This window comes from Myotis yumanensis, unplaced genomic scaffold (genome assembly GCF_028538775.1).
Source record: "Myotis yumanensis isolate MYYU_CA2020_CCGP unplaced genomic scaffold, mMyoYum1.0.hap1 SCAF_1, whole genome shotgun sequence".
In the NCBI taxonomy this organism is placed as follows: domain Eukaryota; kingdom Metazoa; phylum Chordata; class Mammalia; order Chiroptera; family Vespertilionidae; genus Myotis; species Myotis yumanensis.
In genome coordinates, this window is record NW_027223752.1 from 66,240,197 (window position 1) to 66,259,257 (window position 19,061).

Sequence of the window (19,061 nt, forward strand, 5' to 3'; positions counted from 1 at the left end):
CCTTCCTTTCTTTGAAAAAAAAATAAGATGTATTTTAAAAAAAGAATCATCTTTTATGAATTCAAGTTTAAAAGAATAAATAAAAATTAAAAAATAAAATTAAAAAGTCCCTTACCAGAACTATGATTTGCAAATGTTTCCTCTCATTCCATGGGTTGTCTTTTCACTTTCTTGACGGTGTCCTCTGTAGCACAAAAGTTTTAAAATTAAATGAAGTCTAATTTATTTTGTATTTTGTTGCTTGCACTTTTAGTGTCATATCTAAGAAACTATTGCCAAACCCAAGGTCACAAGGCTTTACTCTCATGTTTTCTTCTAAGAATATAATAATTTTAGCTTTTGCAAATAGGGCTATGATCCATTTTGAGTTAATTTTGTATGGTGTGAGGTAGAGCTCCTAATTCATCCTTTTACATACATAAGGACTAATATTCTTAATATATTAAGTATACTTCAATAAGAAAAGGTACAGATATATCAATAATAAAATTGGGCAAATGATATTGAGTAAATAATTTGAACCAATCGATCTATAAAAATATATCAACTTCAAATAGCAATCAAAATGAAAGTTAAAACAGTTATTATTTACATTCAGTAATGTTGGCATTAGTTTAAAAGATTCATAAAATCCAATGTTGAGGATGTATGGGGATGTGAGCATCCTTGAACATTGGTGGGAGCAATTTGGGACTATGTGTCTGAATGTAAGATGTCCTTATGCTTTTAACTAGAAGGTCCATTTCTGTGAGTTAATTCTTTAAACAAGAATTAAGCAAATGCACATAATGTATGCATACTTAGGGCTATATCCTATATACTAAAAGTGTAATATGCAAATTGACCAAACGGCTGAACAGTGGAATGACCATCTGGAAGACCATTCGGGACCACGCTATGACACCCACTGGTGCCAGGCCAGCCAAGGCGGGTGTGATGCGATTGGTCAGGGGCCTGGCCATTGCCCCATGATCACCCCACAGAGGGAGGCCCAGGCCATTGGCCAGCAAGGCGATCAATAGGGGGGGCTCCATGATTGCCCCAAAGAGGGAGGCCCAGGCCACCACCCAGTGAGCTGCGGCAGGTGGGTGGGGCCTCCCTCTGCAAGGGAAGCCCGGGTCTCAGGTCCTGGCAGCCAGAGGGAAGCCTGGGTCCCAGGTGCCAGTAGCCGGGGGAAGGAAGGCCTACTCTTGCACAAATTTCATGCATCGGGCCTCTATTATAATAATAGTATGTTTCAAACAACCTAAATATCTATCAATAGGTAAATATTTAAATTATGGTGTATTCAGTCAGTGGAATACTAGACAACTACCTAAAGTGATGGAGCTTGTTAATACTGTGTGCATAGAAATATATGTACCATATATACTAAGCAATAAGGGTATGATATGTAAAAAGCTTATTTCATATGCTTCTATTTTTGAAAACCAAAACCAAAATGAGGGTGTGTATCTATATATAAATAAAAATGTTAAAATATGCCAAAGTTTTTGAAACAGATAATTTTCTTTCTTTTATACCCTCCATGTACTAGCAGAAACTTTTCCTCTGTCATCAGCAAAAATTAATTTTATTAGCAGAAAATAACTTAATCTTTATTAAGAAAATCCAAAACCTTGTAAAACTTTTCAATATGTTCCCACATATGATACACATACACACACAAACCTACCCCATCTTCCCTCCTCTCCAAAAAAAAAAAAAAAAAAGAAAAAAAGAGAGAGAGATATTATTTAGTATTAAACCCAAACATTATTTTTATCTCTATTATTGGTTTGGATATTTCAGGAAAAGTTTTTTGTTTGTTTTTTGCTAGAATTATTTAACTAATTATATTGATTTTCTTCTTTGCTTTATAAAAATGTAACTTCTAAGAGTAGGAGCCATATTTCATAAGCATCATTTTTCTCTGCAATAAGTTTCTGGAAATTGTCACAAAGTGCATTGATTCATAATGGTTTCTTTTCTCTTTTTCCATAAGAATAGTGATATACCTGAAAGTGCACATAGCTGACTAAAAATGTGTTATGTTACTGAATTTATGACATAAATAACAGCTATAGCCAATGTCATAAATGTGAATATGCAAATGTGAATCTTGATATTTATTTTAAACAGCAAAATTATATTTCATGTCTTATTTAAAAAAGCATAAAAATATTTTATTGATTATACAAAAGGACCCAAAGTACTATAAAATGAATGTATAGCCTATAAAAATACAATTCCACCATGCCATAAATTATAGTTAGGTAAAGCTAATGGGCTAGCTATAGTAAATATTAAACACTTGATTAACAATATGTACATCTGCTTTAGAATTTAGAAATCCTTATGCAGGATTATGTTAATAGACATGTTTTTTTTTGTAATAGTTGTACATGGAAATTTGAAATAAGAATGATTTTACTCTTAATAATATATTCATGGAGGTTTATTCAAAATCCTTCCATCTATCCTTTTTTAAAAACATACACACACACATTGCATCATAATTAGCTTTTGGAAGTGTTGACAAACATTCTGCTTTAAGTGTGTGATTGGACAGTGGGACTAACTTTAATTTTCCTGCCTTTCCTCTGTTTTCTGTCTTTCCCAAACATTTCCCTTCCTTTCCTACTGAACTGATGCTAAATGTGAGAGAACAATTTAAGCTACATGTTTAGGCATAGCTGGAAGGGACAGCCACTATTCTCTGTTGCTGGTAGCTTAGATTTCCAGGATTCAGTTTGCTTATCTGTTATCTGTTAACAAAAAGAGTGCCAAAAAAAAAAAAAAGTGCCAAAATGCCCTGGCCCCTTTGCTCAGTGGTTAGAGTGTCAGCCCTTGGACTGAAGAGTCTTGGGTTCAATTCCAGTCAAGGGCCTGAGGGAGGCAACCAATCCATGTGTCTCTCCCACATCGATGTTTCTCTCTCTCTCTCTCTCTCCCACTCCTCCTGCCCATCTACTCTCTCAAAAAAAAATCAATGGGAAAATATCCTCAAAAAAATATAGTCAGGTGAAGATTAAAAAAACAAAAACAAACAAAAAAAGAGTGCCAAATGTCTAAGTTTTTCTTTTTTTTTTTTTATCCTCACCCAAGGATATGTTTGTTACTGATTTTAGAGGAAGAAACATTGATCAGTTACCACCCATAAGCGCACCAGCAACCTAGGCATGTGCCCTGACTGGGAATTGAACCCACAGCCATTTGGTGAACTGGATGACGCTCCAACCAACTGAAACACCTGGCCAGGACCTAAGATTTTTTTTTTTTTCCTTAGGTATTTTGGTGTAGTAGAAAGAACACTGCACAGGGATGAATAAAGCGAGGTTTATATCCCAATTCCACCTCTTAATAGCTATTTGACCTTGGAAAAGTTACTTTAATTTGATGAGCTTTAAATTCCTCTTGTATAAAATAGGAATAATATCAATTCTCATAGGATTATTAAAGACTTACATGAGATAACATTGACAAAGCACTTAGCATAGTGCTTGGCACTTAGTAGGCTTGCAATAAATATTAGGTCTCATGCTCTTTTACCTAAATCCCATAATTATATAAAGGTTAATTTCAGAGATGAAATATAGATGCTAATTGAACCAAGTTAAATAAAAGGAGAAGTGAAATACAGGCCTTTGAAAGCCTGGCATAGGTGTATTCTTCTCATCTTCACTGGGATGTGTATAGAGTAGATATTCGATAAATTGTATATATAATTAGGATAAAAAGCAATTTAGGAATTATTCTTTGTTAATGTTCTCTGTCTTTTATAATCATAGTCACTCCCATTAAGTCTGCCTTTGCTCTCACAGCCGTTTTTAAATTGAAGTTTATTGAATGATACAATGGGGAATGTTATAGCTATTGCTTTTGGGCTATAACTGGGCCTGGAAAGCCACATTATTAGGAACCTAATTTGTTTCTACTTTATGGGAGGCCAATAAGCGTGATATATTATACCAACTTTGATAGATAGTGATCGCATGGGCTGTTGCATTGGCAAAGATGCTGTGGCTGCAGGAGGATGCATGGAGTAAGAAATGCTGTGATTGATTAGTTATGCCTGCCATCCTGCCATGGGTACAGCAAGGGACACTAGATGCCTGTGCACCACGTATTTCTATTTCATATATGTGAATCAGCTGTACCAGAGAAGAAATGGAGGAAGGGAAAAGTAACAGTTGATTTCCAGACAGGAAGGAAATAATCAAGTTTATAAATGTTCCTCATTTAGTAGATTCACATTTTTAGGTTTCATCTATATCAAAAAAAATTTTTTTATATCCCTCTTGAGAAGTTTTCCCTGGTAGGAAGATTTTAGCAGCCATGCTTGCTGTAAAGAAGTCTTAAGAGAGTTTTATTTTTACTGCTAGAGGTTTTGCAGTAGAAGCAAAAAGCATTCATAAAATTTTGTTCTTGCCATTAAAGCGTTTTGTCATTTTGTGTGTTAAATAATACCTAAGATTACACTGGCCTTCTTTTTCTCATTTCTCATCTTTTGCATTGATTACATAAAGAGAGAGAGAACATCTAAAATAGCTTGCATTTAAATGTTTATTGACCATTCCCCACCTCACCATGAGCACCTTTCAAATGCAAAATTGCATGGATTATGCAAAAAATATGCAATTCCAAAGGGATCTCACTAATCCCATATTTTAATAATGGGAAATAGCTATTTTGAGGGAAAATTAAAAAGTGCACATATTAAAGTTCCTACCAACATATTAAAGATTAAGTGATATCTGATGAAATGGGCTCAATATTGAACAGATTCTAGAGACCATCTATCATTAAGTCCTCTATTTTACTGATAGGAAAACTGAGGCCCAGGGAATTGAATGATTCTTTTGCCTTAGTGAGTTAGGTAGACACCATGTTGGAATGGAATCCACGTCTCTTTAGACTCAGTCATAGCATTTTCTACTAAATGTTGCCTCTGAAAAGAGCTGTCAGAAATGAGAAGTGTATGTATTAAGGATGCCAGGAGGCTGTCTGAGAGAAAGGGCGGGCAGGTTGAAGTGTAAAAATATAGAAGGTTTAGTTAGCAATAGACATAAAATTAAATTAATTAGAATTAATCTCTAATCAGTAGAGCTTCTCAAAACAAGGAAGAGATATTTTGAAAGAGATTAAGTGACAATTGAAAAATAAACAATAGACTAAAGGAGATGCAGAGTCTGAATTCTTACAAATATAGTTTATCTGATTATTCTCTGAAAATAAATAGAAGTTAGAGGTAAAATGGGATCAACCTTGAAATCCAATGAATATTAGTCAATAATCAACCAATAAGAAAAGATTACCAGAAACTTTGCTAGTGGGAAAGGAAAAAACACAAGACATGACAACAAGCCATCGCTGTGGGTATGCGGAGTGTCCCGGGAAGTTCTTTTGGGGAGTTCAGAGAGCAAAGCATGGCAGGACTTGCTCTTTTTAGGAGAGCAGGGTACTGCTAGCCCTGAGAATGCATACCAGGATTCCCCTGTGAACAGACTGCCCTTCCTGTACTTCTCTGCTCCCGTGGTGAGGAGAGATTCAGGTCCCTCCATCCCATTCCCATGTTTCCAGGAGGTTCACAGATATGCATGGTCCCTGCCTCTCCTGCGAAAGGGAACAGCAGCTGACATATCCTACGATACTCCTCAAAACCTCGGTCTCTAGAATGAGATGAGCAGTAAATATGTCCTTTTCTCAAGTTGATCATTTTGCAAAAATGTATCAGACACCTACGAATTGCAAGCTAAGTGTACTGTGACACAGTAATAGGGGCTTGGGTAGGACTTATAAGGTGATGATTACCATGATAGTAATAATAATAATGATAATAATAATAGCAGTTTTCATTTATTGAGTCCCTATTGTGTCAAGTACTTAATTACTTTACAAATGTTTATCTTTATAACCAATCTGTGAGACAGGCATTATTATCACCAGTTTTATATGTACCAGTACATTGTATGTGTAGGCAGTCCCTACACCACTGTTTCAAACACCAGGTCTAGCACTACCTATGTGTCTTAGAGAAATTAACTGAACGCAGTCTCAGTTTCTAATGTGCAAAATCCCACCTCATTGGGCTATTGGTAAAATGTCTTTCACAGAACTTCGCCTCCAAGAAGCTGCAGAGCAGATGTCAGATCCTTACCACTGCCTCTGTCCTTTCTCTTCATTTTGGCAGCAAGGAAGTCACTAGGAGCTTTTGCCAAGTTTTCTCACCACACAGAGCCCCTCTTGCTTCCCCCTCCCATCCCTACTTCTAAAAATAACTGCTGAGCATTGCAATCCCTGAGAGAAATATCTAATGTGTGTTGTTCAGGCTGAGAGAAAGCCCTGAAAGTCCCTCCTTCCCCTTGAACTTGGCAGAAGACCTTGTTGCTCAGGGGCTTTTAGAATTTTAGCAAAAGACAACTTTGGCTTCTTGGAATGGGTGGAGATTGCCTAACCTCCAACTAACACTTAGAGTAGATAATATGACCTGTTGGATTTGACGGCTGAGTCATCTAAAGATATTTCCGACTGCAGATAAATTTTTAAGTTCCTAATAAAATTGGATTCTGGGTCATCTTCTTAACCCATCAGCTGATGTCAGGAAAACACGTTGCAGGTGTGTGAAGAGAAGACTGTATTAAGGAGAAATGTATGTCTTAAGGCATAGAGGAGAGAATTAAACACAGATATGCATGCACTGTTGCAAATATGCATGTTCTTTATGTTGTCCTAAACTACCAATAACCTGATTGTAACATTACTGCGACGTATGCTTACTGGATATACTGAGGGCTTACTGGTTACAAAATGTCAGCTTAGTTTATCACAGATCAATAACTCATTACATGCCCCAGAATATACAAAATCCAATACGAGCCAACTTGCTGTCACATCCAGGCATTCAAATCCCACACCAATATGGACCTTCAGTCATGTGACTTCATTTTTCCTTCCCATGCTAGCTTTGGGGATTAAAATACATTTTATATTTTGTTAGACAGAAAAATAATAAGTACTAAAGTTTAGATTTCATTTAGAAATGTTGACAGGCGAAGGGAAGGCTTTGGATGAAGATAAGAATTAAGAACTTCATTTAATAAGACCTATAAATTTGTGTGTGTGTGTTGGCAATTGCCGGTGCACACAACTCCTCTCTTTTCTAGTTAGAAGTTATCAGGGCATCCATAATTCAAATTAGCAAATCTTTCCCAGCTGATCTTAGCTGAGACCATTCTTGGCATCTGTCAAGGGAATGAAGATATCCAAATTGTCCCTAGATTGCTTACCCCATAAACTATGAGAAGCTGAAATACAGCTTCATTGAAGGGAACATAATTTACATGGCTATGCTAGCAAAATTCTTAAAAGGCAAATAGGAACATATTAACATTTAAAAAAATCATTTCTGCATTTGAAAAAGTAGAATTTGGCATTGGTATTACCAATCAGCTTGAGTCCACAGAAGTTTGATTGACATTTGGATACAGATGAGGAACTTCATTGAGTGTGCCCACCAAACAAGCATTGACCACCCAGCGGCTAGGCAATCTGCTTGTCTGGATGACTTAGGTTTTAAGCCCCGGGTGCATATGCCAGGCACAGTGTTGTCATTTAATGAATAAATAATCTTCATCAATATTAACTTTATTTTTTTGCCTAAGGCTATGCCCTGCTCAAAAGTCTATCATTTTTGGAGCTCTGGATCCTCTCCCTGTCGCTGACACACGTTACTACTATCTGGGTAATTGGATACGGATGTTATTTTAATTGCCAACCTTCTCTGCCATGACTTTTTGTCTTTGTCACTTGCATACGGAAATGATTCTGACTTGAGAAAAGCGGCCCTACTCTTCTCAGGCCCTGCTGCAAAACATAACTTGCAGTTGACTGGCCACAGCAGACACATGCATTGATCTTTTCACAGCTGGGTTGTTTGTATTCATGTGAGCTTAGGAAAAATATTGCCATTTGTATCAGGTGAGTGAATGCACCGCTCCACCTCAGGCCTGTAAACCTCAACAGGGAAACTGATGGCGATGGCAGGAGGCTTAAGCTTTCCCCACGTAGCCCCTGGCTTCGCTGGAGAGGGCATATGAGCAGGACCCGGGAGGCTTTCCTTGAAGTCTGCTTATTTTGCAGCTGAGAAAGAGCCAAAAGCTCTCTCCTAAATGTCTGATTTGTTGGGTTGGAGGTAGAGAGGTGTATCAGGTTCTTAAGCTGGGATCTCTATTTTATGTATTGATTTATTTTTAATAACTCTTTATTGTTGAAAGTATTACATTTGTCCCCCTTTTTCCCTCATTGACCCCTTCAGCCCATTCCCACCCTCCGCCCCAGGTACTCAGCACCCCATTGTCTGTGGCCCTGGGCCATGCATATATATGTATACAAGGTTCTTGGTTAAACTGGGGTCTTTAACCCCTTATGTCCATGGCCACAGGTAGACCTTAACTCTCTGGTAGTAAGTATAACATTTTGTGCACATATGCATATTTTTTCAGGTTCTATGAGCTGCCATCATGTAAAACATCAATGTACTAGACCCGTCTTTTTCAAACATGAGCATGCATCAGCGCCTCTGGAGGGTTATTCAGACCCTGATTCTTAGATCCAGCCCAGAGTGTCTGATTCAGTAGGGCTGGTGTGGGGCCAGAGCATGTGCATTTCCAACAGCCTCCCAAGTAACTAAGAGGCAGCTGGTCTGGGACCATCTGTGAGGATCAGGGAACTAAACTAATGCAAGGTTTCCAAACCTACTTTCGCAGTGGAATCACTTGAACTTTAAAAAATTACCAGAGGAAAGGATTTGTTCTAGGTCTTTCTCCTTGGCTTGTAAGTGGCAGTCTTCTTCCTGTGTCTATTCACATTGTCTTCTCTCTGTGGGAATTCCCCCCTGTACACATATCCATGTCCAAATTTCCCTTTTTTAGAAGGACACCAGTCATGCTGGATTAAGGCTCACTGCAATGGCCTCATTTAAATGTGGCGACCTCTACAGATATCCTGTCTCCATATAAGTCACATTCTGAGGTACTGGAGGTTAGGACTTTAACATATGAATTTGGGGAGGGGTGCAGAATACAACCTATAACATTAATGCTAACCTTTCTAACACTGCAAACATCTGGGGCTAGGGGAGGGATAGTCTCTACTCCTTTTTTTCAGATTTCATATTTAAACCAAAGCCTTTTATAATTGCAGTGAATCAATCTTTTGAAAATATTGTCTTCTCAGCCTGTGATTGCACACAATGCTTTGAGACAGAGCAGCAAGACACCAGAATGAATCCCCAGGGTCATTGCTACACAACTAGAAAATAAATGGTCATGGGTATGCATTGTGATAAGCTCATCCAGGTGACACCATGGGTCGCATGGCAAACAGACACCAAGAAAATTAGAGTACCCTTTCCAGTTCAGCCGGCCAGGAATTTTCCAACAGGCTTACATGACTGCTTTGCTCTGAGCATTGGTGAATCAGGAATAATCTGTTTTTAATGTAATGTGACAATATTTAAGGTGCTAGACAACCTTGTTTTCACAGTTTAATTCTCTGTGCTGAAGGGGTGCTATGTTTCCAGAATGCTTAGGGATTCTTAAAAACAAAGCAAATTGTCTAGTCAGCAAGTGACACTTTGCAAGATCATTACCAGGGTGGCAGAACAGTAGTTGGCATGGAAGAGTGGGAAAGCAAAGACAGTAAGTGGGCGCACATTCAATATCATCCTGATATTTTCACAGTGGCGGAAGGAAAATGTTGTGGAATAAATAACACTTTCAACTATGAGCAGAATTAAGATAAGGGCTCACAGGGTCAGCAGAGAAATGCATTCCTAACGACGTCAGTGACTTAGAAAAATGCCTAAATCTGAGCAGAACTCTAGATGATCATTAACCAAGGGAAGAAAAAAAATGTGAATAAGCTCTCTGAAGAGTTTTGACTACTTGCTACAGCTAGCTCTTCAGTTTTTTTCTGTGTTTCAGCCACTCCTGCCATCTTCCATTGCCTCAAACATCTGTAGCTCTTTCCCATCTTAGAGTCTTTGTCTTTGCTGTTCCTTCTAGAAACACTTTTCCTTTAGCTTTTTACATTGAGCAATCCTTGCCATCCTTTAACTTTCGTCCTGAGTGTTACCTCTTCAACAAAATTTTCTTTTACCATTCCATTTAAATATGTTCCTTTCCCTGTTTTTCTTTCATAAGAGTTTCACATTGTCTGCCACATTTATTTGTTGGCTTTTCTTTTACTGGAGCATAAATCCATAAAGGCAGGGACTATATAACCAGTGACTGGCCTCCAGCAGGCACTCAATATAAAATTTTTGAATGAATGAACAAACTAGGCTAATAAAGATTTCACAAATATGGACAGTTGATCAATGTTACACTGGAACAGAAACACCTACCCATCACATATGGTTAACACTTTTTATGAAGTACCAACTATGAACCCTACATGGGAAACTTATATTTATCATCTCAAATATTCAATTCAATCCTGTAAGATAGATACTATTATCATTATTTTGTAGAAGAGCAGGTTAGTAATTTGTCTAGAAGCACAGACCTCTGATTCAAACTGAGGATGATCTGACTCATACATGTCATTCTCATTTTATCACGAGAACAATTGCCCCTTAAGTCACTATAGTCCCCTGTAGCTGTAGATTAAAGTGCCTGGTGACAGTGGTAAAGATGGGAGAAGTGTTCACACTGTCTACCACCTCAGTAAAAATAGACACAGACAAGACCGAGCATGTTTCAGCTTCCTTGACTTCCCTTCATTTCAAGCATCCCGAAGTGCTCCACAATAACTATAAGGGGTTATGTTGGCTTTTGGGTATCATCCTGAAGCCCTATCTCTTACAAATAATAGTTTCAAAGGAAAAACAGTAGCTTTTACCATGGAGAAACCTGAAAGACACCACCATCAGTAATATGACATTTACATAAACCTTCTGATATGATGCTCTGAGATGGGTTCAATATTGCTTCTTGGTTACTTCTGAAAAAATGCCTAGAAAGCCTAATTTTAATCACAAGACAACACAGATAACTCAAAATTGAGGCAAACTCTAACAAATAACTAGCCAGTACTCTTCAAAAGTGTCCAATGGTTATGAGAAACAGCCTCCACTTAGGGGACACTACAAAGACATGACAACTGAAGGAAAGGTGGATCTTGGATTGATTCCTGAGCCAGAAGCAGGACGTTGGTGAGACAAGTGGTAACATTCAAATGAAGCCTATAGATTAGTTGATGTTATTGTGTTAATGTCTATTATTGTTCTATGGTTATGCAAAATGTTGACACAAGGGGAAAAATTTGGGCAAAAGGTATAAGAGAATTCAATATATTTTTGTAACTATTTAAAAAAATCATTACAAAATGAAATGTTTTTTAAAGAGCATAGATTCTATAAAAAAATGATGTTCCAATTTCTAAAAATTAACCAGTTAACTGCCACGATATTTTGGATTTAATTAAAAAAGGTCCTCCACTTGTCTCTATAGACACTTATGGTGCACAAATGGTTAAAACTAAAATCTACCAAAGTGAATTTAGAACAAAGTTTGCTTATAAGTTGGGGAATCTAAGCATGGTTCCCCTGGGAACCACTGTGCAGAGCCAAAGTTGTTTAGTGGATTTTGAAGATACAAGTGGCAATGCTCACTATTATTGTGTCTCCTAGAAGAGGAATCAAGAAAAAACCTTGTGGAGGGTGGCTGTGTGATTTAACCTTGACTCTGGGGCACACATACAAGAGTCTATTTCCCAAGGCCCAGGAGTGAGCCTCCCGCCAACACAGAGCAGCTGTGCAACTCGGCCCCCCAAGCAGACCAGGGACCCTGATTCTCTGCGTGAGAGGCAGCACTGAGCACCAGTGATTTGACTCTCAGTGTGCACACGTGGGAACTCTGTTTCTCATCATGCATTCATGGGATTCCTGATTCTCAGTGCACACATACTGAGCTCCTGTGACTCCAATTCTTGGTGCATGTGCAAACAGGGACCCTGGTGCATGGCGCGAGGCTGCACCAAGCAACAGAGATGCCGATACTCAATTCTTGGCATGTGCACACAGAGTCTCTGACTCCTGGCGCATGCTAAGGGACTCTCATTTTTGGTGTACGCATGCAGGGACCTTTTTTCAGCACGCTGCATGTGGGGTCCCTGATTCTAGGTGTGCAGATGAGGCTGCACTGAGTCCTAGTGACTCTGATTCTCTGCATGCATGGCTCCCACCGACCCACGGCAGCCACACGTTGGAGCTCTTCAGTGACACTCGGGTGGTGTGATGTTCCCACTGCACATGGCTCAGGCACCTGAAACTCAGCGTTTGTACCTTCTGGTGATAGAAAGGGGAGACAATGAAATGATCCCCAGAGGAAAGAAAGAGAGAAATCACCAATTAAGGAAATAAGTGAAATGGAGGCATGAAATATGAGAGAAAAAGAATTCAGAGTAATTGTCATACAGTTCATAAACCAGATGGATGAGAAAATTAACAACCTATGCAAAAATCAGGAAGAAATCAAAAGTGATATGGCTACAATAAAAAATGCTATGGAAGGTTTCAACAGTAGACTAGAAGAAGTGGAGGACCAAATTAGTGAGTTAGAAGATAAGGTAGAGAAATAAGCCCAATCTGAACATCAACTGTAGAAAAAAATTAAAAAGCAGGAGGAGAGCCCAAGGGAGCTTTGGGACAACAGGAAACAAAGTAAAATACATATAATTGGGTGCCAGAAGGACAATAAGAGCAGCAACGATAAGAGAATCTATTTGAAGAAATAATGACAGAAAACTTCCCTGATATGAGGAAGAAAAAAGTTGCGCAAGTACAGAGAGTCCCAAGCAAGATGAATCCCAAAAGACCCATACCAAGACACGTCATAATTACAATGGCAAATGTTAACGACAAAGAGATAATCTCAAAGGCTGCAAGAGAGAGACAGAGAGTTACCTACAATGGATCCCCCATGAGATTATCAAATGATTTTTCAACAGAAACACACCAAGCTAGAAGGGAATGGAATGAAGTATACAAATTGATGCAAAGCAAAGTACTAAATTTAAGAATACTCTATCCAGTAAGACTATCAATCAAAATTGAAGGGGAAATCAGGAGCTTCGTAGACAAAAAAAAAAAAATGCTAAGGGAGTTTATCACTACCAAACCAGCAATGCAAGAAATGTTAAGCGGAATGCTGTAAAATGAAGAAATAGAAAGGGTGGAAATAACACAGGCATAAAGCACAGAAATAGCTACAAACAAGTACCTATCAATAATAACATAAGTAATAAAAGTAAATGGATTAAATGCTCCAATCAAAAGACATCGAGTGGCTGAATGGATAAGAAAACATGACCCATATATATACTGTCTACAGGAGACCCACCTCAGAACAAGGGACTCACACAGACTGAAAATGAAGGGATGGAAAAATATCTATCAGGCAAGTAAAAATGAAAAGAAAAAATCTGGGGTAGCAATACTTATATCTGACAAAATAGACCTCAAAGTGAAGACCATAACAAGAGACAAGGAAGGCCACTTCATAATTCTAAAGGGATCAATACAACAAGAGGATATAACTCTGGTAAACATATATGAACCCCATGCAGAAGCACCCAAATATATTTCAAAAAAAAACTTCTGGAAGATATCAGGGGAGAGATTAACAGCAATACAATCATAGTAGGAGACTTTAACACCCCATTAACATCACTGGATAAATTCTCTAGACAAAAAAATTCAACAAAGAAACAGTAATCCTAAATGACTCACTAGAACACATGAACTTAATCGACATCTTTAGAACATTCCACCCCAAAACTACAGAATATACATTCTTCTCAAGTGCACATGCGACATTTTCAAAGATAGACCACATATTGGGACACAGGCAAAGTCTCTCCAAATTCAAGAAGATTGAAATCATATCAAGCATTTTCTGAGATCACAATGGCATAAAATTAGAAATCAACTACAATAAAAACAATCACAAAAATTCAAACACTTTGAGTCTGACTAGCATATATTAAACAATGAGTGGGTTACAGAAGAGATCAAAGAAGAAATAAAAAACATCCTGAAAACAAATGTCAATGAAAACACAACAATCCAAAATCTTTGGGACACAGTGAAAGCAGTCTTGAGAGGGAAGTTCATAGCATTACAGGCCTATCTCAAAAAACAAACAAACAAACAAAAAAAAAAACTGGTAAAAAACTACCTAAATCTACAACTGAAGAATTAGAAAGAGAGCAACAAGAAAAGCCCAGGGTGAGCAAAAGGAAGGAAATAATAAAGATCAGAGTGGAAATAAATGACATAGAGACAAAAAACAAACAAACAAAACACAATACAAAATATCAATGAAATCAAGAGCTGGTTCTTTGAAAGGATAAATAAGATTGATGAACCTCTAGCCAGGCTCACTAAGAAGCAAAGAGAGAGGGCCCAAATAAACAAAATCAGAAAGGAGAGAGGCACAATAACAACAGACCTCACAGAAATATGAAAAATCATAAAAAAATACTACGAGCAACTCTATTCCAACAAACTGGCCAACCTAGAAGAAATGGACATATTACTAGAAAAATACGACATTCCAAAACTCAACCAAGAGGAATAAAAAAATCTGAATAGGCTGATATCTATGGAAGAAATTGAAACAGTAATCAAAAAAACTTCCAACAAACAAAAGCCCTGGACCAGATAGCTTCAGAGCCGAGTTTTATTCAACATTCAAAGAAGAAATAAAACCTATCTTCCTCAGACTATTCCAAAAATTTCAAGAGGGAGGACACTTCCAAGCTCTTTCTATGAAGCCAGCATTACCCTAATCCCAACACCAGATAAAGACAATACAAAGAAAGAAAATTACAGGTCAATATTCCTCATGAACATAGACTCCAAAATTCTCAACAAAATTCTAGCCAATCAAATCCAACATTGCATTAGAAAGATCATACACCATGACCAAGTGGGATTTATTCTGGAGATGCAAAGATGGTACAATATCCGCAAATCAATAAACATGATACACCACATAAACAAAATGAAAGATAAAAACCATATAATCATATCCACTGATGCAGAAAAAGCACTTGACAAAATCCAACACCATTTCTTGATAAAAACTCTCAGCAAGATGGGAATAGAAGGATCATACCTCAACATAACAAAAGCCATACATGACAAACCCACAACTAACATCATACTCAATGGGCAGAAAATAAAACCATTACCCCTAAGAACAGGAAGAAGACAGGGATTTCTTCCACTCTCACCACTCTTGTTCAACATAGTACTGGAAGTACTAGCCATTGCAATCAGACAAGAAGAAGAAATAAAAGGCATCACAATTGGAAAAGAAGAAATAAAACTGTTCTTATTCGCAGATGGCATAATTTTGTATATAGAAAAACACAAAGACTCCATCAAAAAACCACTAGACTTAAAAAATGAATTCAACAATGTAGCAGGATTCCAAATTAACACCCAGAAGTCTATGGCTTTTCTATACACCAATAATTATCTCACAGAAAGAGAAACTAAAAAAGCAATCCCATTTACCATTGCAACAAAAAAATTAAGATACCTAGGAATAAATTTAAACAAGGAGATAAAGGACCTGTACTCAGAAAATTTTAGGATGCTAAAAAAAGAGATAGATTAAGACACGAACAAATGGAAGAATATACCATGTTCATGGATTGGTAGAATCAACATAATTAAAATGTCCATACTACCCAAAGCAATCTATAAATTCAATGCAATCCCCATTAAAATACCAACGGCATATTTCAAAGACCTAGAAAAAACTCTCCAAAAATTCATCTGTAATAAAAAAAAGACCCCAATAGCTGCAGCAATCTTGAGAAAGAAGAACAATGTTGAAGGGATCACAATACCAGATATCAAGCAATATTACAAAGCCACTGTTTTCAAAACTGACTGGTACTGGCACAAGAACAGATATATAGATGAGTGGAACAAAACAGAGAACCCAGAAATCGACCCAAGCCATTATGCTCAATTAATATTTGACAAAGGAGGCAAGAGCATACAATAGAGTCAAGACAGTCTCTTTAATAAATGGTGTTGGGAAAATTGGATAGATACTTGCAAAAAGATGAAACTAGACCACCAACTTTAACCATACACAAAAATAAACTCAAAATAGATAAAGGACTTAAACATAAGATAGGAAACCGTAAAAATCTTAGAAGTAGCCATAGGCATCAAAATAGCAGACATATGTCATAGCAATATCTTTACCGATACAGCTCCTAGGACAAAGGAAACTAAGGAGAAAATCAACAAATGGGACTACATCAAAATAAAAAGCTTCTTCACAGCAAAAGAAACCATCAACAAAACAACAAGAAAGCCCACTGCATGGGAGAACGTATTTGCCAATGTTATCTCTGATAAAGGTTTAATCTCCAAAATTTATAGGGAACTCTTACAACTTAACAAAAGGAAGATAAACAATCCAATCAAAAAATGGGCAAAGGACCTAAATAGACACCTTTCAAAAGAGGACATTCAGAAAGCCAAGAGACATATGAAAACATGGTCAGAGTCACTAATCATCCAAGAGATGCAAATCAAAACAACAATGAGGTACCACCTTACACCTGTCAGACTGGCTATCATCAACAAATCAACAAACCACAAGCGCTGGCAAGGATGAGGAGAAAAAGGAACACTCCTTCACTGGAATGCAGACTGGTGCAGCCACTATGGAAAACGGTATGGTGTTTCCTCAAAAAATTAAAAATGGAACTCCCATTTGACCCAGTAATCCCACTTCTAGGAATATATCCCAAGAAAACAGAAACACCAATCAGAAAGGATATATGCACCCCTATGTTCATAGCAGCACAATTTACAATAGCTAAGATTTGGAAACAGCCTAAATGCCCATCAGCAGATGAGTGGATTAGAAAACTATGGTACATTTACACAATGGAATACTATGCTGCTATAAAAAAGAAGGAATTCTTACCATTTGCATCAGCATAGATGGACCTGGAGAGCATTATGCTAAATAAAATAAGCCAGTCAGTGAAAGAAAAATACCACATGATCTCACTCATTTGTGGAATATAAAGAACATTATCAACTGATGAACAAAAATAGATACAGAGGCAAAGAAGCATCAAACAGACTGTCAAACTACAGTGGGAAGTCTGGGGAGGTTTGGGGGGGGGGGGTGGTAGGAAATCAACTGAAGGATTTGTATTCGTGCATATAAACATAACCAATGGATGCAACACCCTGGGGGCGGTGGTGAGGGCATGTGCCAGGGGGTAGGGGAGATTGGGGGAAGGTCAATGGGGAGAAAAAGAAGGAGACATATGTAGTACTATTTGTAATACTTTAAAAAATACAATTTAAAAAAATAAAAATAAAAAAAACAGAAAAAAAAACTCATGGTGTCTACAGGCTACACCTCCCAACCCTCTATTTCTTTGGAAAATGAGGACTTTATTATGAAGAATATTTATATAAAATCTGAAATCAATAAAGGAAATAGAGCCCTATTTTGTTTGGCTCAGTGGATAGAACGTCGGCCTGTGGACTGAAGGGCCCCAGGTTCGATTCTGGTCAAGGGCATATGCCTGGGCTGCAGGCTCAATCCCCAGTAGGGGGCGTGTAGGATGCAGTCAATCAATGATTCTCTCTCATCATTGATGTTTCTATCTCTCTCTTCCTTTCCATTCCTCTCTGAAATCAACAAAAATATATTTAAAAAAGAAAGAAAGAAAGTGGTTACTAACTATCTATGTAATAACTATAACATCTCTTAAGATTTGTGGTTCTTCTTTTCTCCACCTATCATGAAAGATTAATTCAAATGTTACCCCTTCCCTGACTTTGCCATACATACCACACCTAAAACAGATCAGGAAAATGTGCACACTAATTTAATTATGAGCCAGCCTCTGGGAGCATTGACTTCTCAAAGCCACAAGGGAGAGTCACCTAGGTTTTGAAGCTTCTGAGCTTTGCAGTTGCTGCAAGTTATTTTCTGTTGTAGCTGACTTTTAACTTCAGAAATGGGCAAAACGCCATGCCTGCAGATGGACGGCACAGGGTATTATTGATGGAGGGAGCCAGAGCCTCCGTCTTTATGACAGCAACACTCCACTTAATAAAGGGATGGAGACATACGGCCATGGAGGAGCTTTGTCACGGCAGAACCAGCCTGCCCAGGCAGTGTGTTTCAGGGAAACACTGCACTCTAAATCCCTGCTTTCCCCGCCCCATAGCAAATCTGCCTCTGCCCAGGAAACCCCCGAGGAGCTGTGAATAGGAGCTGAATAGGAGTGGTGATGATGAGAAAATTCATGCATACAGAAAAGCTGTGTGCCAGGGCAAGCTCATTGCATCAGACTATTGTGAAAGCTGATGCTTTGAGGAAAGGCATGCCAAGGAGAGGGACAGGAATGGAGTCAGGACCTTGCTCTAAAACGTACAGGCCAGTTCATTTCCTAAATAAGTTGGCAGTACAGCCACAGGAGGTGGTAGGGCCAGAGAAAATTAGGCTTCTTAGAAGCCAAATCTCCCCTTTTGCCAGAGATTTTAGGGACTCTTCATTGAAGGCTCTGAAGGGAGGGGAGGGCTTTTTCATTTTAGCCAATGCCCAGGGCTGGCCCTGACTTGATGACATTCTGGGAATGGCACTGCACAAAGCAATGCAAGAGGCTACGTATTTTCTCATGTTCTTTCCTGGTTAAACTAGAAGCTGACTTTACAAGGCCAGGATCCCTGCTCTAAGATATAACCAATTGGCTAAGCATGACAAAATTCTCTGGCAATTGCCATCTGGTTGGTGTAATTTCACCAAACCAACTTTTACTGAGGAATTCAGTTACATGTTGAGACCGCCTTCCTAGAGCAACTTTTAGGTCCTTAGCCCTTCCTGAACAGGTCATCACCACCTAGAGATGTTCCAGCTATCCACATAAAAGCGAAATTCACAGGAGTTACTAAAATTAGAAGAATACATCTTAACAATCTAAGTGTAATTGTTGAGCAGGATGAGTATCACTGCACT

The 19,061-nt window shown here is 38.1% G+C and overlaps 1 protein-coding gene across 7 annotated transcripts in view; it reads right to left on the reverse strand.

Moving 5' to 3' along the window:
- Positions 1-19,061, reverse strand: part of SEMA6D (semaphorin 6D) — a 563,670-nt gene that overhangs the window by 72,483 nt on the left and 472,126 nt on the right. For 6 of the 7 annotated variants that reach the window (XM_070423474.1, XM_070423470.1, XM_070423473.1 and 3 more), the window contains exon 5: positions 116-184. The exons of the other annotated variant lie outside the window; for it this stretch is intronic. The gene's annotated coding sequence lies outside the window, so the exon portion shown is untranslated. The remainder of the gene's footprint in view (positions 1-115; positions 185-19,061) is intronic. 7 annotated transcript variants of the gene reach the window in all.